General features: G+C 16.7%; 1 long non-coding RNA gene and 3 pseudogenes across 3 annotated transcripts; 3 read left to right on the top strand and 1 right to left on the bottom strand.

Moving 5' to 3' along the window:
- The first annotated feature begins 415 nt into the window (after nt 1–415).
- Nucleotides 416–1,303, top strand: LOC113219347 (annotated as a pseudogene).
- A 6,517-nt stretch (nt 1,304–7,820) lies between these two features.
- LOC113219348 lies at nt 7,821–8,708 on the top strand (annotated as a pseudogene).
- A 664-nt stretch (nt 8,709–9,372) lies between these two features.
- Nucleotides 9,373–11,576, bottom strand: LOC113219349. Of its 3 annotated transcripts, none has more exons than XR_003306396.1 (3): nt 11,100–11,565; nt 10,645–10,890; nt 9,373–10,457 (listed from the first exon to the last, which is right to left on the bottom strand). It is a non-coding gene; the product is annotated as an uncharacterized LOC113219349 (long non-coding RNA). The 3 variants fall into 3 exon arrangements; XR_003306395.1 differs by having other exon boundaries at nt 9,374–10,460; nt 11,100–11,563; XR_003306394.1 differs by lacking the exon at nt 9,373–10,457 and having other exon boundaries at nt 10,638–10,890; nt 11,100–11,576.
- A 3,651-nt stretch (nt 11,577–15,227) lies between these two features.
- LOC113219350 lies at nt 15,228–16,113 on the top strand (annotated as a pseudogene).
- Nucleotides 16,114–16,332: the final 219 nt, after the last annotated feature.

A 16,332-nucleotide genomic window follows, 5' to 3' on the forward strand; every position in this document is an offset into this window, starting at 1 on the left:
TTGATTAAAAAATATTTTTGATTTATAATTTATAATTAAAAAAAATAAATTACCTTAGAGAAAACAGCGTAATATCTTTTGATAGATCATATTGATAAAGATGATTGCGATCACGATGTTGAATTAAGATAAAAATTAAACGCAGGAATTTAAGTTTTTAAGTCTGTTAGAGTTTCAAAATCTTATTTAATTTTCTATCCATAATAAAAAATAAATTAATTGTACGAAAGGACTTTAATTTGTAAATTATTTATAAATAAATTAATTAATAAATTTATATAAAATGCATATAAATTTAGAATTTAATTATATTAATTTATTTAAATTAATAAATAATAATTTAAATTTTCAATTTTAATTAATTTATAATTTTAATTTTATTTATAATTTATTATTTATTATTTAATTTATTTTATTTATAATTTTAATTAGTGTAGCGTTTTTAACTTTGTTGGAACGAAAAATTTTATGGTATATTCAAGATCGAAAAGGATCTAATAAAGTTTTTTTATTTGATTTATTTCAGCCTTTTAAAGATGGATTAAAATTATTATCAAAAGAATAATTTTTTTTAATTATTCTAATTTACATATTATATAGACCAATAATAATATTTTTTTTATCATTAATTATACGAGTTTCATATCATTGGGTTAATTTTATTTATATAATGGAATTTAGTATTTTATTTATATTATTAATTTTAGGATCAAGCGTGTATCCAATGTTATTTGTTGATGAATTCAAATTGTGAATGAATTTCAAATTATAATTATGTTATTTTAGGTTCAATTCAGGTTTAGTTTCAACAATAATTTTTTTTGAAATTAATTTATTTTTTTTAGTTTTTAGATTAATAATATTAATTGAAAGATTTTCTTTTAGTGAATTTATTAATTGTCAAAATAAAATTAAATTTGCAATTTTATTATATCCATTATATTTAATAATGTTTCCTGGAATATTAATTGAATTAAATCGAACACCTTTTGATTCGATTCAACGTGAGTCTGAATTAATTTCTGGTTTTAATATTGAATATCACGGAAGAATATTTATATTAATTTTTTTATCTGAATATATAAATATTATATTTATAAGAGTAATTTTAAGATTAATATTTTATAAATTTAATTATTGATCAATTTATTATTATTTATTTATTTCATATTTATTTAATTATTTGAGTTATTTGAAAGTTATTTTACCTTGAAATCGTTATGATAAGTTAATATATATATGTTGAACTGAAATATTAATATTAATAATAATTTATTTATTATATTTATATTATATAAAAGAAATTATTCAATAATAAATACATATATATATACAATTTTAGAAAATAGAATAAATAAAATAAGTATTAAAAGTTAATAGAAAATTTTATTTCTATATTATATTTTCAAAATATATGCTTATTCAATTTCATTAACTTATTTTTATAAATTAATTAAATTTAGATAATATAATTTGAAGATTTTCAAATTAAATTTTCTCATAATTTTCTTAAATAAAATGATATAAAAAAATATAAGAAGTATGTAGTAGTAAATAATATATTAATATTTGTAAAAAGATATTCAATTAATTATTTACCTAATCATGTTAATAAAATAAAATTATTAATTATTATTAATAAAATAAAATAAATATTCAATAATAAATTTTATTAAATAGATTGAATTTATTATTTATTAAATTGTTATTATATAATAAATATATAATAAAATATAATAAAATAGTGACATATAAAATTTAAAATTGATATTACTAATCCAATTAACCTCCCCACTAAGTTTATTAGAAATTGCACGTAAAATTGAATATGCAAATAAAAAGTATCATTCAAGTTTAATATATGTTAAAGTATTTATTGGATTTTAAATTTTAAAATTATCTGGATCTTCTAAATGGTATGGAAATTAAAGATTAATAAATATAAAGATAAATAAAATAATATAGAATCATAATAGATCTTGAATTGAAAAATATGAATGAAATGAAATTTTATAATTGTTGTAATTTGAACCTAATGGATTTGATGAACCAGTTAAATGAAGTGCAAATAAATGTAAAATAATTATAAATAAAATTACTATTGTTAAAATAAAATGTAATGAAAGAAATCGATTTAAAGTGACGTTATTAAGTGAAAATCCACTTCAAATTCGTAATACAATTTTCCAATGTATGGAATTAGTAAAATTGTAATAACTGTAGCTTATCAATGATATTTGTCTTCAAGATAAATCATAACCTATAAATGCTGCTGCTACTGATATTAAAAGAATTAAAATTCCAATTTCCAATTTCTCATACTCTAAGTAATTTATACGAATAGTAAAATATATTACATCTATTATGAATGTATATAACTATAAAATAAAGTGAAACACCATTTATATGAATTAATCGAAATAATCAACCTGAATTTATATCTTTTGTAATATTTGTAATTGATCAAAATGCAATATCAATATTGCAGGACAATAATGTATGATATAAATCGAGAAATAATTTGAATTATTAAAAAAATTCCTTTTTTTCTATGACTTATTTGTTCAATTATAATACGGCTTATTATATCATTTTCAAACTTCTATTTAATTTCACCATGCCAATTTCTATCATTGCCTATCATTGAATATATCTTATATATAAAAATATAAGTAGATATCATATTATTCTCTAATACGGAATGATTACATCCAACTTCAAAATTTTCAACGATATTGTATGGTAAAATTGTAGATTCTAAATTGAGTCGTTGAATCCAAATATAATCTATTTCCATCTAAATTTTCAAGTGTTAAAGTATCATCTCGAAACATCTGTATCTGCATCATCCGTAGTTAGATTATCGAGATTTAAAATTTTATTTAAATGACATGAATATTTCATAAAAATATTTCACACCAATCTTCTTACCAATGCTTTACCATTTTATCTTCTTATATTATCATCTTGTGATACGTGATACGTTAATGTTAATGTTCTTTTGATACGCATAAATCATTTTCATCTAAATTAATATTTACAAATTTAAATTCTTCTGAAAACAAAATTATCATTGCATTTGGCAAATAAAACGTAAATCAACAAATCAAACGTAAAAAGCATAAAAATGTATGTAAAAATGTACATTTACTATAATCATAGAAGAAGAACAAAAATAATGATGTTAGATTCTGTCTGTTTTAATTTTCTAATGAAAAGAGAAAAATGAATATTTTAACCTGATGGATGTTTAATCCAAGCTTAGTATTTTACTGTCATTATATTTTTAGATACATGTTGTAACGAAGGACCAAAAGTTCCTATATCTGATAACCAAATTTCTTGCTTCGTTTCATTACGTTTAAAGATGATAGAATAGAATAGCCTTAAAGTTAACGATTGTGCTTCTGCATAACATCTTAAAATTGCCCATCTTAAAATTTACGTATGTGCAATGACAGTGTGCATATTGGATGAATTTTTTCCTTATAAAAAAGAAAAAAAAATATTGATATATTTATTACATAAAAGTCATTGATGTTAATATTTGTCTTAATCCAATAATATATATATATATTATATAATATTATATATATATTATATTATTATATATATATAATATATATATATATATATATATATATATATATATATATACAGAGTTTAATTTTTAATTTTACGATTTACAGAAAACTTACATATTTAAGAAGACTAGAGTCAAAACTTCCTTCACCATTTTCACAAGAAAACATAACGCAGTGGATTTTAATGAAACGAATGTTGTCATTTCATTACAAATTATTACAAATTTATTAATGGCAATTGAACAAATCCATACGATATCTCGGATCTTATCTCGACTTTATCTTCTACAGAAAAAAATTGAGCAATTGTGTTCGTAATAAGTTCACATGTGCTTAGATTCATGAATTTTCTTTTTTCACCAGAGTCGTTTTAAATATTCCATCACAGTATTTACAGTTTTTACAAATTATAAATCACGAGATTAGACCATTATAATTTCCACATTGTCCATTTCCACCTAATACAATTAAATAATATTATTATTCTTTATTAATAATACGGACAATTTTTATGGAACAAAGTATATTTGAAATGGATTATTATTATTATCTGAAACACAAAAATTATTATGAGTTTAAATATTTCTGCATTATTATAATTCTTAATTAAATGTGATATAATTTTTAAAAGAATGTTCGAAATAACGACCCATATGGAACTTCATATGGGTTGAAACAATATATAAAATTTATTTTTATTTATGTTCTAAAATTCTATTGTACAAACAATTTTGAATTTTAAAATATAAATTTGCAAAAATGTTCAAGAAAAAATTATTAAATTATTTACACCTTCACATTTTCAAATTAAACAAATAAAGAAAACTAAAGAAAATAGAAACACTTCACTAAGCTCTTATTTTCAAACATTTATTGTTTCAAACCACTGATTTTCTTTTTTTTATCTCTTTTTACTGACAAATTTTCAATATATTACTTTCGTATAGGTTATAATCATTAAGGTTACGTAAAATTGTTTCGTATTATTCATACCAATCTTTTGAAATTATGCATTAAATTTATTTATACTTTTATAAATTATATTTTAAATATATATTAATAATATATGTGTATATCTATATATATACGAATTTATATGATTTACAAAATTACAAATTCACAGAATATCTATTAGAAAATAACGTGATTAAACGTGACGGCAAAAAACGATATTTAAATTAAATAACCTAAACGTATTTTAGCTCCTCTATAACAATATTCGATTTAAAGTATTTTATATATATATTTACACATTGTTATAAATTAAAATAATATACCACACCTGTTAACAATATTATTCTTAATTATTTTAATTGTCATAATTTTGATATATATTTAGTTCTAATAAATATATCACGAATTTATTTATCGAACAAATAATACTAATATTACTAGACGATATATATGACAGATTTTCATAAAAATATAAATTATTTATATTATCAAAAATCTTTATCTTTCTTTAATTTTCACCTTTATAGAAAGATACAATGCATACTATATACATGCATATATATAAACATTTATACTGTATTCTTTCACATACACACACACATATATTATATATATATATACATATATATATATATATATATATATAAACACATCAAATTAGATCAATCTTTAATTTTTTTAAATTAATTTAAATAATATGTCTCAACGAAATACTTCTTTTAATGTAAATATAATTCAATTGAATTTGTGTTATCGAAATTAATGATAATTTTGTTTTATATGAAATATTGCGAGTATAATAAATTATATATATATATATAATTATATAAATATATTTAAATAAATATGTTTATTAATATTTATATATATAGTAGTATATATTTATGTATTATATAAATTATATATATTTATATATTTATATATATAAAAAGATTAAAAATTTATACTAATATAAATTATAACGTATTAAAAAATATGAATAATAAGTTTATTTGTTTGTAAAAATTTGAAAATTAAATTTGAAATAATTAATTTTTATTTTATTTATATATATGTAATCTTTTTAAATTTATTATATTAATAAATTATTTATAAAATTTAAATTATTATTAAAAATATAAATTAATGTTAATAGATATTTCTGTAACAATAAAAGAAAGTTTAATTCGGAAATTAATTTTTATAATGATTAATATAAACGCCAGCAATAGCAATTAAACTTGATTTATAAATTAATTTATTCTAGTAAAATTTATATATAAAAATTTAAATTATAATTAAATTTATTGATTTTAGGTGAAATTTAGAATTAATTATAAATAATTATTATTAAGATTAATTAATATTATAATGCTTAATAAAATATTAGGATTAGATATCCTATTATAGAAAAATAAATTAAATATTAAATAATTAAATATTGAATTATTAAAATTAAATAATATGGCGGCTTTTATCTATTATATCTAATTAGATATACTTGTTTATTAATTCGATAATCCACGATAAGAAATACTTGAGTTTAAATTTCTGTATTGTTGTTTTAATTAATTTGAATAAATTTGAGTTAGAAATGTTTTAAATAAAAATAATTCAAATCAAAATGTATTATATTCAAGATAAGAAATGAGTCTTAATAAATTCAATTTTTGGTTTATTTATTTTAATATAAATATAAAAAAAATTTTAAAGTAAATTAAAATAATTATTTTAATTGAAGATTGTTTTAAAAAATGTATAAATTACCCGTCAATTTCATTAAAGTTGAAATAAGTGGTAAGTAACATAATAAATGTATTGGAATGCGTTTTTAGATTTAAAATTTTAGTTTAAAAAAAATAATTCTTTTACATTGAAAAAATTTAAAAAATTTTTTCAATTTTATAAATTAATTTATTAAATTTTTTTTTGAAGTTTAAAATTATAATTTTTAAAAATTTAAAAGAAATTGAAGTTAAATTAAATTGAAATAATTATTTTGAATTAATTTTTATTTTTATAATTAAAAGTAATGTGAATGAAAGTTATTAAATATCAGAAAGTAAAATTTTGTTTTATACCTTTTGTATCAGGATTGATTAAAATTTATTTAAAAATTTGAAATATCTCGAAAATAAGAGAACTAAATTTATAAAATTTTTTTTGTAACATTAAAATTATAAATATAAATTTAGAAATTAAATGTTATTCGAACTTATTAATATTTAGTTTTTTTTAGAAATAAATTTAATTTAGATATAAAAATTTTAATAAATTAAATTTTAATTTATTTTATTAGTTCTTATATTAAAAATTTATGGGATAAACTATAAATTTTGAATAGAAATATAATTTATTTAATTTTAATATTATGGAAATATCTTTTTTTAATTTAAAAAATTTAATAATTTAATTTAATAAAGATTTAAATTAAAATTTTATTTATTATATAAAAATATATGTTAAAATTGTAAAAATATAGAAATAATGATTAAATTAGTAATAAAAATATATTTTAAATTGAAATTATTTAAATTATATAATTTAAAGGAACTCGGCAAATATATTATTCATCTGTTTATCAAAAACATGTCCTATTGAATTTAATTTTAGGTCGATTTGCTTCATGAAATAAAATTTAAATAGCTGCAGTATAGACTGCAGCTATTTAAATATGACTGTACAAAGATAACATAATAAATTATCTTTTAATTGAAGAATTGAACAAACGAATTAATGAAATAATAATTGTCTCTAAATTATAAAATGAATTTAAATTTTTAGCAAAAATTGCAAAATTTAATTATAATGGGACGATAAAACCCTTTAGAATTTTATTTAATTTAGTTATTTATTTAAATTATTTTTAAATAAATAATTAATTAAATTTGATTAAAAAATATTTTTGATTTATAATTTATAATTAAAAAAAATAAATTACCTTAGAGAAAACAGCGTAATATCTTTTGATAGATCATATTGATAAAGATGATTGCGATCACGATGTTGAATTAAGATAAAAATTAAACGCAGGAATTTAAGTTTTTAAGTCTGTTAGAGTTTCAAAATCTTATTTAATTTTCTATCCATAATAAAAAATAAATTAATTGTACGAAAGGACTTTAATTTGTAAATTATTTATAAATAAATTAATTAATAAATTTATATAAAATGCATATAAATTTAGAATTTAATTATATTAATTTATTTAAATTAATAAATAATAATTTAAATTTTCAATTTTAATTAATTTATAATTTTAATTTTATTTATAATTTATTATTTATTATTTAATTTATTTTATTTATAATTTTAATTAGTGTAGCGTTTTTAACTTTGTTGGAACGAAAAATTTTATGGTATATTCAAGATCGAAAAGGATCTAATAAAGTTTTTTTATTTGATTTATTTCAGCCTTTTAAAGATGGATTAAAATTATTATCAAAAGAATAATTTTTTTTAATTATTCTAATTTACATATTATATAGACCAATAATAATATTTTTTTTATCATTAATTATACGAGTTTCATATCATTGGGTTAATTTTATTTATATAATGGAATTTAGTATTTTATTTATATTATTAATTTTAGGATCAAGCGTGTATCCAATGTTATTTGTTGATGAATTCAAATTGTGAATGAATTTCAAATTATAATTATGTTATTTTAGGTTCAATTCAGGTTTAGTTTCAACAATAATTTTTTTTGAAATTAATTTATTTTTTTTAGTTTTTAGATTAATAATATTAATTGAAAGATTTTCTTTTAGTGAATTTATTAATTGTCAAAATAAAATTAAATTTGCAATTTTATTATATCCATTATATTTAATAATGTTTCCTGGAATATTAATTGAATTAAATCGAACACCTTTTGATTCGATTCAACGTGAGTCTGAATTAATTTCTGGTTTTAATATTGAATATCACGGAAGAATATTTATATTAATTTTTTTATCTGAATATATAAATATTATATTTATAAGAGTAATTTTAAGATTAATATTTTATAAATTTAATTATTGATCAATTTATTATTATTTATTTATTTCATATTTATTTAATTATTTGAGTTATTTGAAAGTTATTTTACCTTGAAATCGTTATGATAAGTTAATATATATATGTTGAACTGAAATATTAATATTAATAATAATTTATTTATTATATTTATATTATATAAAAGAAATTATTCAATAATAAATACATATATATATACAATTTTAGAAAATAGAATAAATAAAATAAGTATTAAAAGTTAATAGAAAATTTTATTTCTATATTATATTTTCAAAATATATGCTTATTCAATTTCATTAACTTATTTTTATAAATTAATTAAATTTAGATAATATAATTTGAAGATTTTCAAATTAAATTTTCTCATAATTTTCTTAAATAAAATGATATAAAAAAATATAAGAAGTATGTAGTAGTAAATAATATATTAATATTTGTAAAAAGATATTCAATTAATTATTTACCTAATCATGTTAATAAAATAAAATTATTAATTATTATTAATAAAATAAAATAAATATTCAATAATAAATTTTATTAAATAGATTGAATTTATTATTTATTAAATTGTTATTATATAATAAATATATAATAAAATATAATAAAATAGTGACATATAAAATTTAAAATTGATATTACTAATCCAATTAACCTCCCCACTAAGTTTATTAGAAATTGCACGTAAAATTGAATATGCAAATAAAAAGTATCATTCAAGTTTAATATATGTTAAAGTATTTATTGGATTTTAAATTTTAAAATTATCTGGATCTTCTAAATGGTATGGAAATTAAAGATTAATAAATATAAAGATAAATAAAATAATATAGAATCATAATAGATCTTGAATTGAAAAATATGAATGAAATGAAATTTTATAATTGTTGTAATTTGAACCTAATGGATTTGATGAACCAGTTAAATGAAGTGCAAATAAATGTAAAATAATTATAAATAAAATTACTATTGTTAAAATAAAATGTAATGAAAGAAATCGATTTAAAGTGACGTTATTAAGTGAAAATCCACTTCAAATTCGTAATACAATTTTCCAATGTATGGAATTAGTAAAATTGTAATAACTGTAGCTTATCAATGATATTTGTCTTCAAGATAAATCATAACCTATAAATGCTGCTGCTACTGATATTAAAAGAATTAAAATTCCAATTTCCAATTTCTCATACTCTAAGTAATTTATACGAATAGTAAAATATATTACATCTATTATGAATGTATATAACTATAAAATAAAGTGAAACACCATTTATATGAATTAATCGAAATAATCAACCTGAATTTATATCTTTTGTAATATTTGTAATTGATCAAAATGCAATATCAATATTGCAGGACAATAATGTATGATATAAATCGAGAAATAATTTGAATTATTAAAAAAATTCCTTTTTTTCTATGACTTATTTGTTCAATTATAATACGGCTTATTATATCATTTTCAAACTTCTATTTAATTTCACCATGCCAATTTCTATCATTGCCTATCATTGAATATATCTTATATATAAAAATATAAGTAGATATCATATTATTCTCTAATACGGAATGATTACATCCAACTTCAAAATTTTCAACGATATTGTATGGTAAAATTGTAGATTCTAAATTGAGTCGTTGAATCCAAATATAATCTATTTCCATCTAAATTTTCAAGTGTTAAAGTATCATCTCGAAACATCTGTATCTGCATCATCCGTAGTTAGATTATCGAGATTTAAAATTTTATTTAAATGACATGAATATTTCATAAAAATATTTCACACCAATCTTCTTACCAATGCTTTACCATTTTATCTTCTTATATTATCATCTTGTGATACGTGATACGTTAATGTTAATGTTCTTTTGATACGCATAAATCATTTTCATCTAAATTAATATTTACAAATTTAAATTCTTCTGAAAACAAAATTATCATTGCATTTGGCAAATAAAACGTAAATCAACAAATCAAACGTAAAAAGCATAAAAATGTATGTAAAAATGTACATTTACTATAATCATAGAAGAAGAACAAAAATAATGATGTTAGATTCTGTCTGTTTTAATTTTCTAATGAAAAGAGAAAAATGAATATTTTAACCTGATGGATGTTTAATCCAAGCTTAGTATTTTACTGTCATTATATTTTTAGATACATGTTGTAACGAAGGACCAAAAGTTCCTATATCTGATAACCAAATTTCTTGCTTCGTTTCATTACGTTTAAAGATGATAGAATAGAATAGCCTTAAAGTTAACGATTGTGCTTCTGCATAACATCTTAAAATTGCCCATCTTAAAATTTACGTATGTGCAATGACAGTGTGCATATTGGATGAATTTTTTCCTTATAAAAAAGAAAAAAAAATATTGATATATTTATTACATAAAAGTCATTGATGTTAATATTTGTCTTAATCCAATAATATATATATATATTATATAATATTATATATATATTATATTATTATATATATAATATATATATATATATATATATATATATATATATATACAGAGTTTAATTTTTAATTTTACGATTTACAGAAAACTTACATATTTAAGAAGACTAGAGTCAAAACTTCCTTCACCATTTTCACAAGAAAACATAACGCAGTGGATTTTAATGAAACGAATGTTGTCATTTCATTACAAATTATTACAAATTTATTAATGGCAATTGAACAAATCCATACGATATCTCGGATCTTATCTCGACTTTATCTTCTACAGAAAAAAATTGAGCAATTGTGTTCGTAATAAGTTCACATGTGCTTAGATTCATGAATTTTCTTTTTTCACCAGAGTCGTTTTAAATATTCCATCACAGTATTTACAGTTTTTACAAATTATAAATCACGAGATTAGACCATTATAATTTCCACATTGTCCATTTCCACCTAATACAATTAAATAATATTATTATTCTTTATTAATAATACGGACAATTTTTATGGAACAAAGTATATTTGAAATGGATTATTATTATTATCTGAAACACAAAAATTATTATGAGTTTAAATATTTCTGCATTATTATAATTCTTAATTAAATGTGATATAATTTTTAAAAGAATGTTCGAAATAACGACCCATATGGAACTTCATATGGGTTGAAACAATATATAAAATTTATTTTTATTTATGTTCTAAAATTCTATTGTACAAACAATTTTGAATTTTAAAATATAAATTTGCAAAAATGTTCAAGAAAAAATTATTAAATTATTTACACCTTCACATTTTCAAATTAAACAAATAAAGAAAACTAAAGAAAATAGAAACACTTCACTAAGCTCTTATTTTCAAACATTTATTGTTTCAAACCACTGATTTTCTTTTTTTTATCTCTTTTTACTGACAAATTTTCAATATATTACTTTCGTATAGGTTATAATCATTAAGGTTACGTAAAATTGTTTCGTATTATTCATACCAATCTTTTGAAATTATGCATTAAATTTATTTATACTTTTATAAATTATATTTTAAATATATATTAATAATATATGTGTATATCTATATATATACGAATTTATATGATTTACAAAATTACAAATTCACAGAATATCTATTAGAAAATAACGTGATTAAACGTGACGGCAAAAAACGATATTTAAATTAAATAACCTAAACGTATTTTAGCTCCTCTATAACAATATTCGATTTAAAGTATTTTATATATATATTTACACATTGTTATAAATTAAAATAATATACCACACCTGTTAACAATATTATTCTTAATTATTTTAATTGTCATAATTTTGATATATATTTAGTTCTAATAAATATATCACGAATTTATTTATCGAACAAATAATACTAATATTACTAGACGATATATATGACAGATTTTCATAAAAATATAAATTATTTATATTATCAAAAATCTTTATCTTTCTTTAATTTTCACCTTTATAGAAAGATACAATGCATACTATATACATGCATATATATAAACATTTATACTGTATTCTTTCACATACACACACACATATATTATATATATATATACATATATATATATATATATATATATATATATAAACACATCAAATTAGATCAATCTTTAATTTTTTTAAATTAATTTAAATAATATGTCTCAACGAAATACTTCTTTTAATGTAAATATAATTCAATTGAATTTGTGTTATCGAAATTAATGATAATTTTGTTTTATATGAAATATTGCGAGTATAATAAATTATATATATATATATATAATTATATAAATATATTTAAATAAATATGTTTATTAATATTTATATATATAGTAGTATATATTTATGTATTATATAAATTATATATATTTATATATTTATATATATAAAAAGATTAAAAATTTATACTAATATAAATTATAACGTATTAAAAAATATGAATAATAAGTTTATTTGTTTGTAAAAATTTGAAAATTAAATTTGAAATAATTAATTTTTATTTTATTTATATATATGTAATCTTTTTAAATTTATTATATTAATAAATTATTTATAAAATTTAAATTATTATTAAAAATATAAATTAATGTTAATAGATATTTCTGTAACAATAAAAGAAAGTTTAATTCGGAAATTAATTTTTATAATGATTAATATAAACGCCAGCAATAGCAATTAAACTTGATTTATAAATTAATTTATTCTAGTAAAATTTATATATAAAAATTTAAATTATAATTAAATTTATTGATTTTAGGTGAAATTTAGAATTAATTATAAATAATTATTATTAAGATTAATTAATATTATAATGCTTAATAAAATATTAGGATTAGATATCCTATTATAGAAAAATAAATTAAATATTAAATAATTAAATATTGAATTATTAAAATTAAATAATATGGCGGCTTTTATCTATTATATCTAATTAGATATACTTGTTTATTAATTCGATAATCCACGATAAGAAATACTTGAGTTTAAATTTCTGTATTGTTGTTTTAATTAATTTGAATAAATTTGAGTTAGAAATGTTTTAAATAAAAATAATTCAAATCAAAATGTATTATATTCAAGATAAGAAATGAGTCTTAATAAATTCAATTTTTGGTTTATTTATTTTAATATAAATATAAAAAAAATTTTAAAGTAAATTAAAATAATTATTTTAATTGAAGATTGTTTTAAAAAATGTATAAATTACCCGTCAATTTCATTAAAGTTGAAATAAGTGGTAAGTAACATAATAAATGTATTGGAATGCGTTTTTAGATTTAAAATTTTAGTTTAAAAAAAATAATTCTTTTACATTGAAAAAATTTAAAAAATTTTTTCAATTTTATAAATTAATTTATTAAATTTTTTTTTGAAGTTTAAAATTATAATTTTTAAAAATTTAAAAGAAATTGAAGTTAAATTAAATTGAAATAATTATTTTGAATTAATTTTTATTTTTATAATTAAAAGTAATGTGAATGAAAGTTATTAAATATCAGAAAGTAAAATTTTGTTTTATACCTTTTGTATCAGGATTGATTAAAATTTATTTAAAAATTTGAAATATCTCGAAAATAAGAGAACTAAATTTATAAATTTTTTTGTAACATTAAAATTATAAATATAAATTTAGAAATTAAATGTTATTCGAACTTATTAATATTTAGTTTTTTTTAGAAATAAATTTAATTTAGATATAAAAATTTTAATAAATTAAATTTTAATTTATTTTATTAGTTCTTATATTAAAAATTTATGGGATAAACTATAAATTTTGAATAGAAATATAATTTATTTAATTTTAATATTATGGAAATATCTTTTTTTAATTTAAAAAATTTAATAATTTAATTTAATAAAGATTTAAATTAAAATTTTATTTATTATATAAAAATATATGTTAAAATTGTAAAAATATAGAAATAATGATTAAATTAGTAATAAAAATATATTTTAAATTGAAATTATTTAAATTATATAATTTAAAGGAACTCGGCAAATATATTATTCATCTGTTTATCAAAAACATGTCCTATTGAATTTAATTTTAGGTCGATTTGCTTCATGAAATAAAATTTAAATAGCTGCAGTATAGACTGCAGCTATTTAAATATGACTGTACAAAGATAACATAATAAATTATCTTTTAATTGAAGAATTGAACAAACGAATTAATGAAATAATAATTGTCTCTAAATTATAAAATGAATTTAAATTTTTAGCAAAAATTGCAAAATTTAATTATAATGGGACGATAAAACCCTTTAGAATTTTATTTAATTTAGTTATTTATTTAAATTATTTTTAAATAAATAATTAATTAAATTTGATTAAAAAATATTTTTGATTTATAATTTATAATTAAAAAAAATAAATTACCTTAGAGAAAACAGCGTAATATCTTTTGATAGATCATATTGATAAAGATGATTGCGATCACGATGTTGAATTAAGATAAAAATTAAACGCAGGAATTTAAGTTTTTAAGTCTGTTAGAGTTTCAAAATCTTATTTAATTTTCTATCCATAATAAAAAATAAATTAATTGTACGAAAGGACTTTAATTTGTAAATTATTTATAAATAAATTAATTAATAAATTTATATAAAATGCATATAAATTTAGAATTTAATTATATTAATTTATTTAAATTAATAAATAATAATTTAAATTTTCAATTTTAATTAATTTATAATTTTAATTTTATTTATAATTTATTATTTATTATTTAATTTATTTTATTTATAATTTTAATTAGTGTAGCGTTTTTAACTTTGTTGGAACGAAAAATTTTATGGTATATTCAAGATCGAAAAGGATCTAATAAAGTTTTTTTATTTGATTTATTTCAGCCTTTTAAAGATGGATTAAAATTATTATCAAAAGAATAATTTTTTTAATTATTCTAATTTACATATTATATAGACCAATAATAATATTTTTTTTATCATTAATTATACGAGTTTCATATCATTGGGTTAATTTTATTTATATAATGGAATTTAGTATTTTATTTATATTATTAATTTTAGGATCAAGCGTGTATCCAATGTTATTTGTTGATGAATTCAAATTGTGAATGAATTTCAAATTATAATTATGTTATTTTAGGTTCAATTCAGGTTTAGTTTCAACAATAATTTTTTTTGAAATTAATTTATTTTTTTTAGTTTTTAGATTAATAATATTAATTGAAAGATTTTCTTTTAGTGAATTTATTAATTGTCAAAATAAAATTAAATTTGCAATTTTATTATATCCATTATATTTAATAATGTTTCCTGGAATATTAATTGAATTAAATCGAACACCTTTTGATTCGATTCAACGTGAGTCTGAATTAATTTCTGGTTTTAATATTGAATATCACGGAAGAATATTTATATTAATTTTTTTATCTGAATATATAAATATTATATTTATAAGAGTAATTTTAAGATTAATATTTTATAAATTTAATTATTGATCAATTTATTATTATTATTTATTTCATATTTATTTAATTATTTGAGTTATTTGAAAGTTATTTTACCTTGAAATCGTTATGATAAGTTAATATATATATGTTGAACTGAAATATTAATATTAATAATAATTTATTTATTATATTTATATTATATAAAAGAAATTATTCAATAATAAATACATATATATATACAATTTTAGAAAATAGAATAAATAAAATAAGTATTAAAAGTTAATAGAAAATTTTATTTCTATATTATATTTTCAAAATATATGCTTATTCAATTTCATTAACTTATTTTTATAAATTAATTAAATTTAGATAATATAATTTGAAGATTTTCAAATTAAATTTTCTCATAATTTTCTTAAATAAAATGA

The sequence above is a fragment of the Apis mellifera genome (assembly GCF_003254395.2).
Source record: "Apis mellifera strain DH4 linkage group LG15 unlocalized genomic scaffold, Amel_HAv3.1 GroupUN_251_associated_to_Group15, whole genome shotgun sequence".
NCBI lineage: Eukaryota > Metazoa > Arthropoda > Insecta > Hymenoptera > Apidae > Apis > Apis mellifera.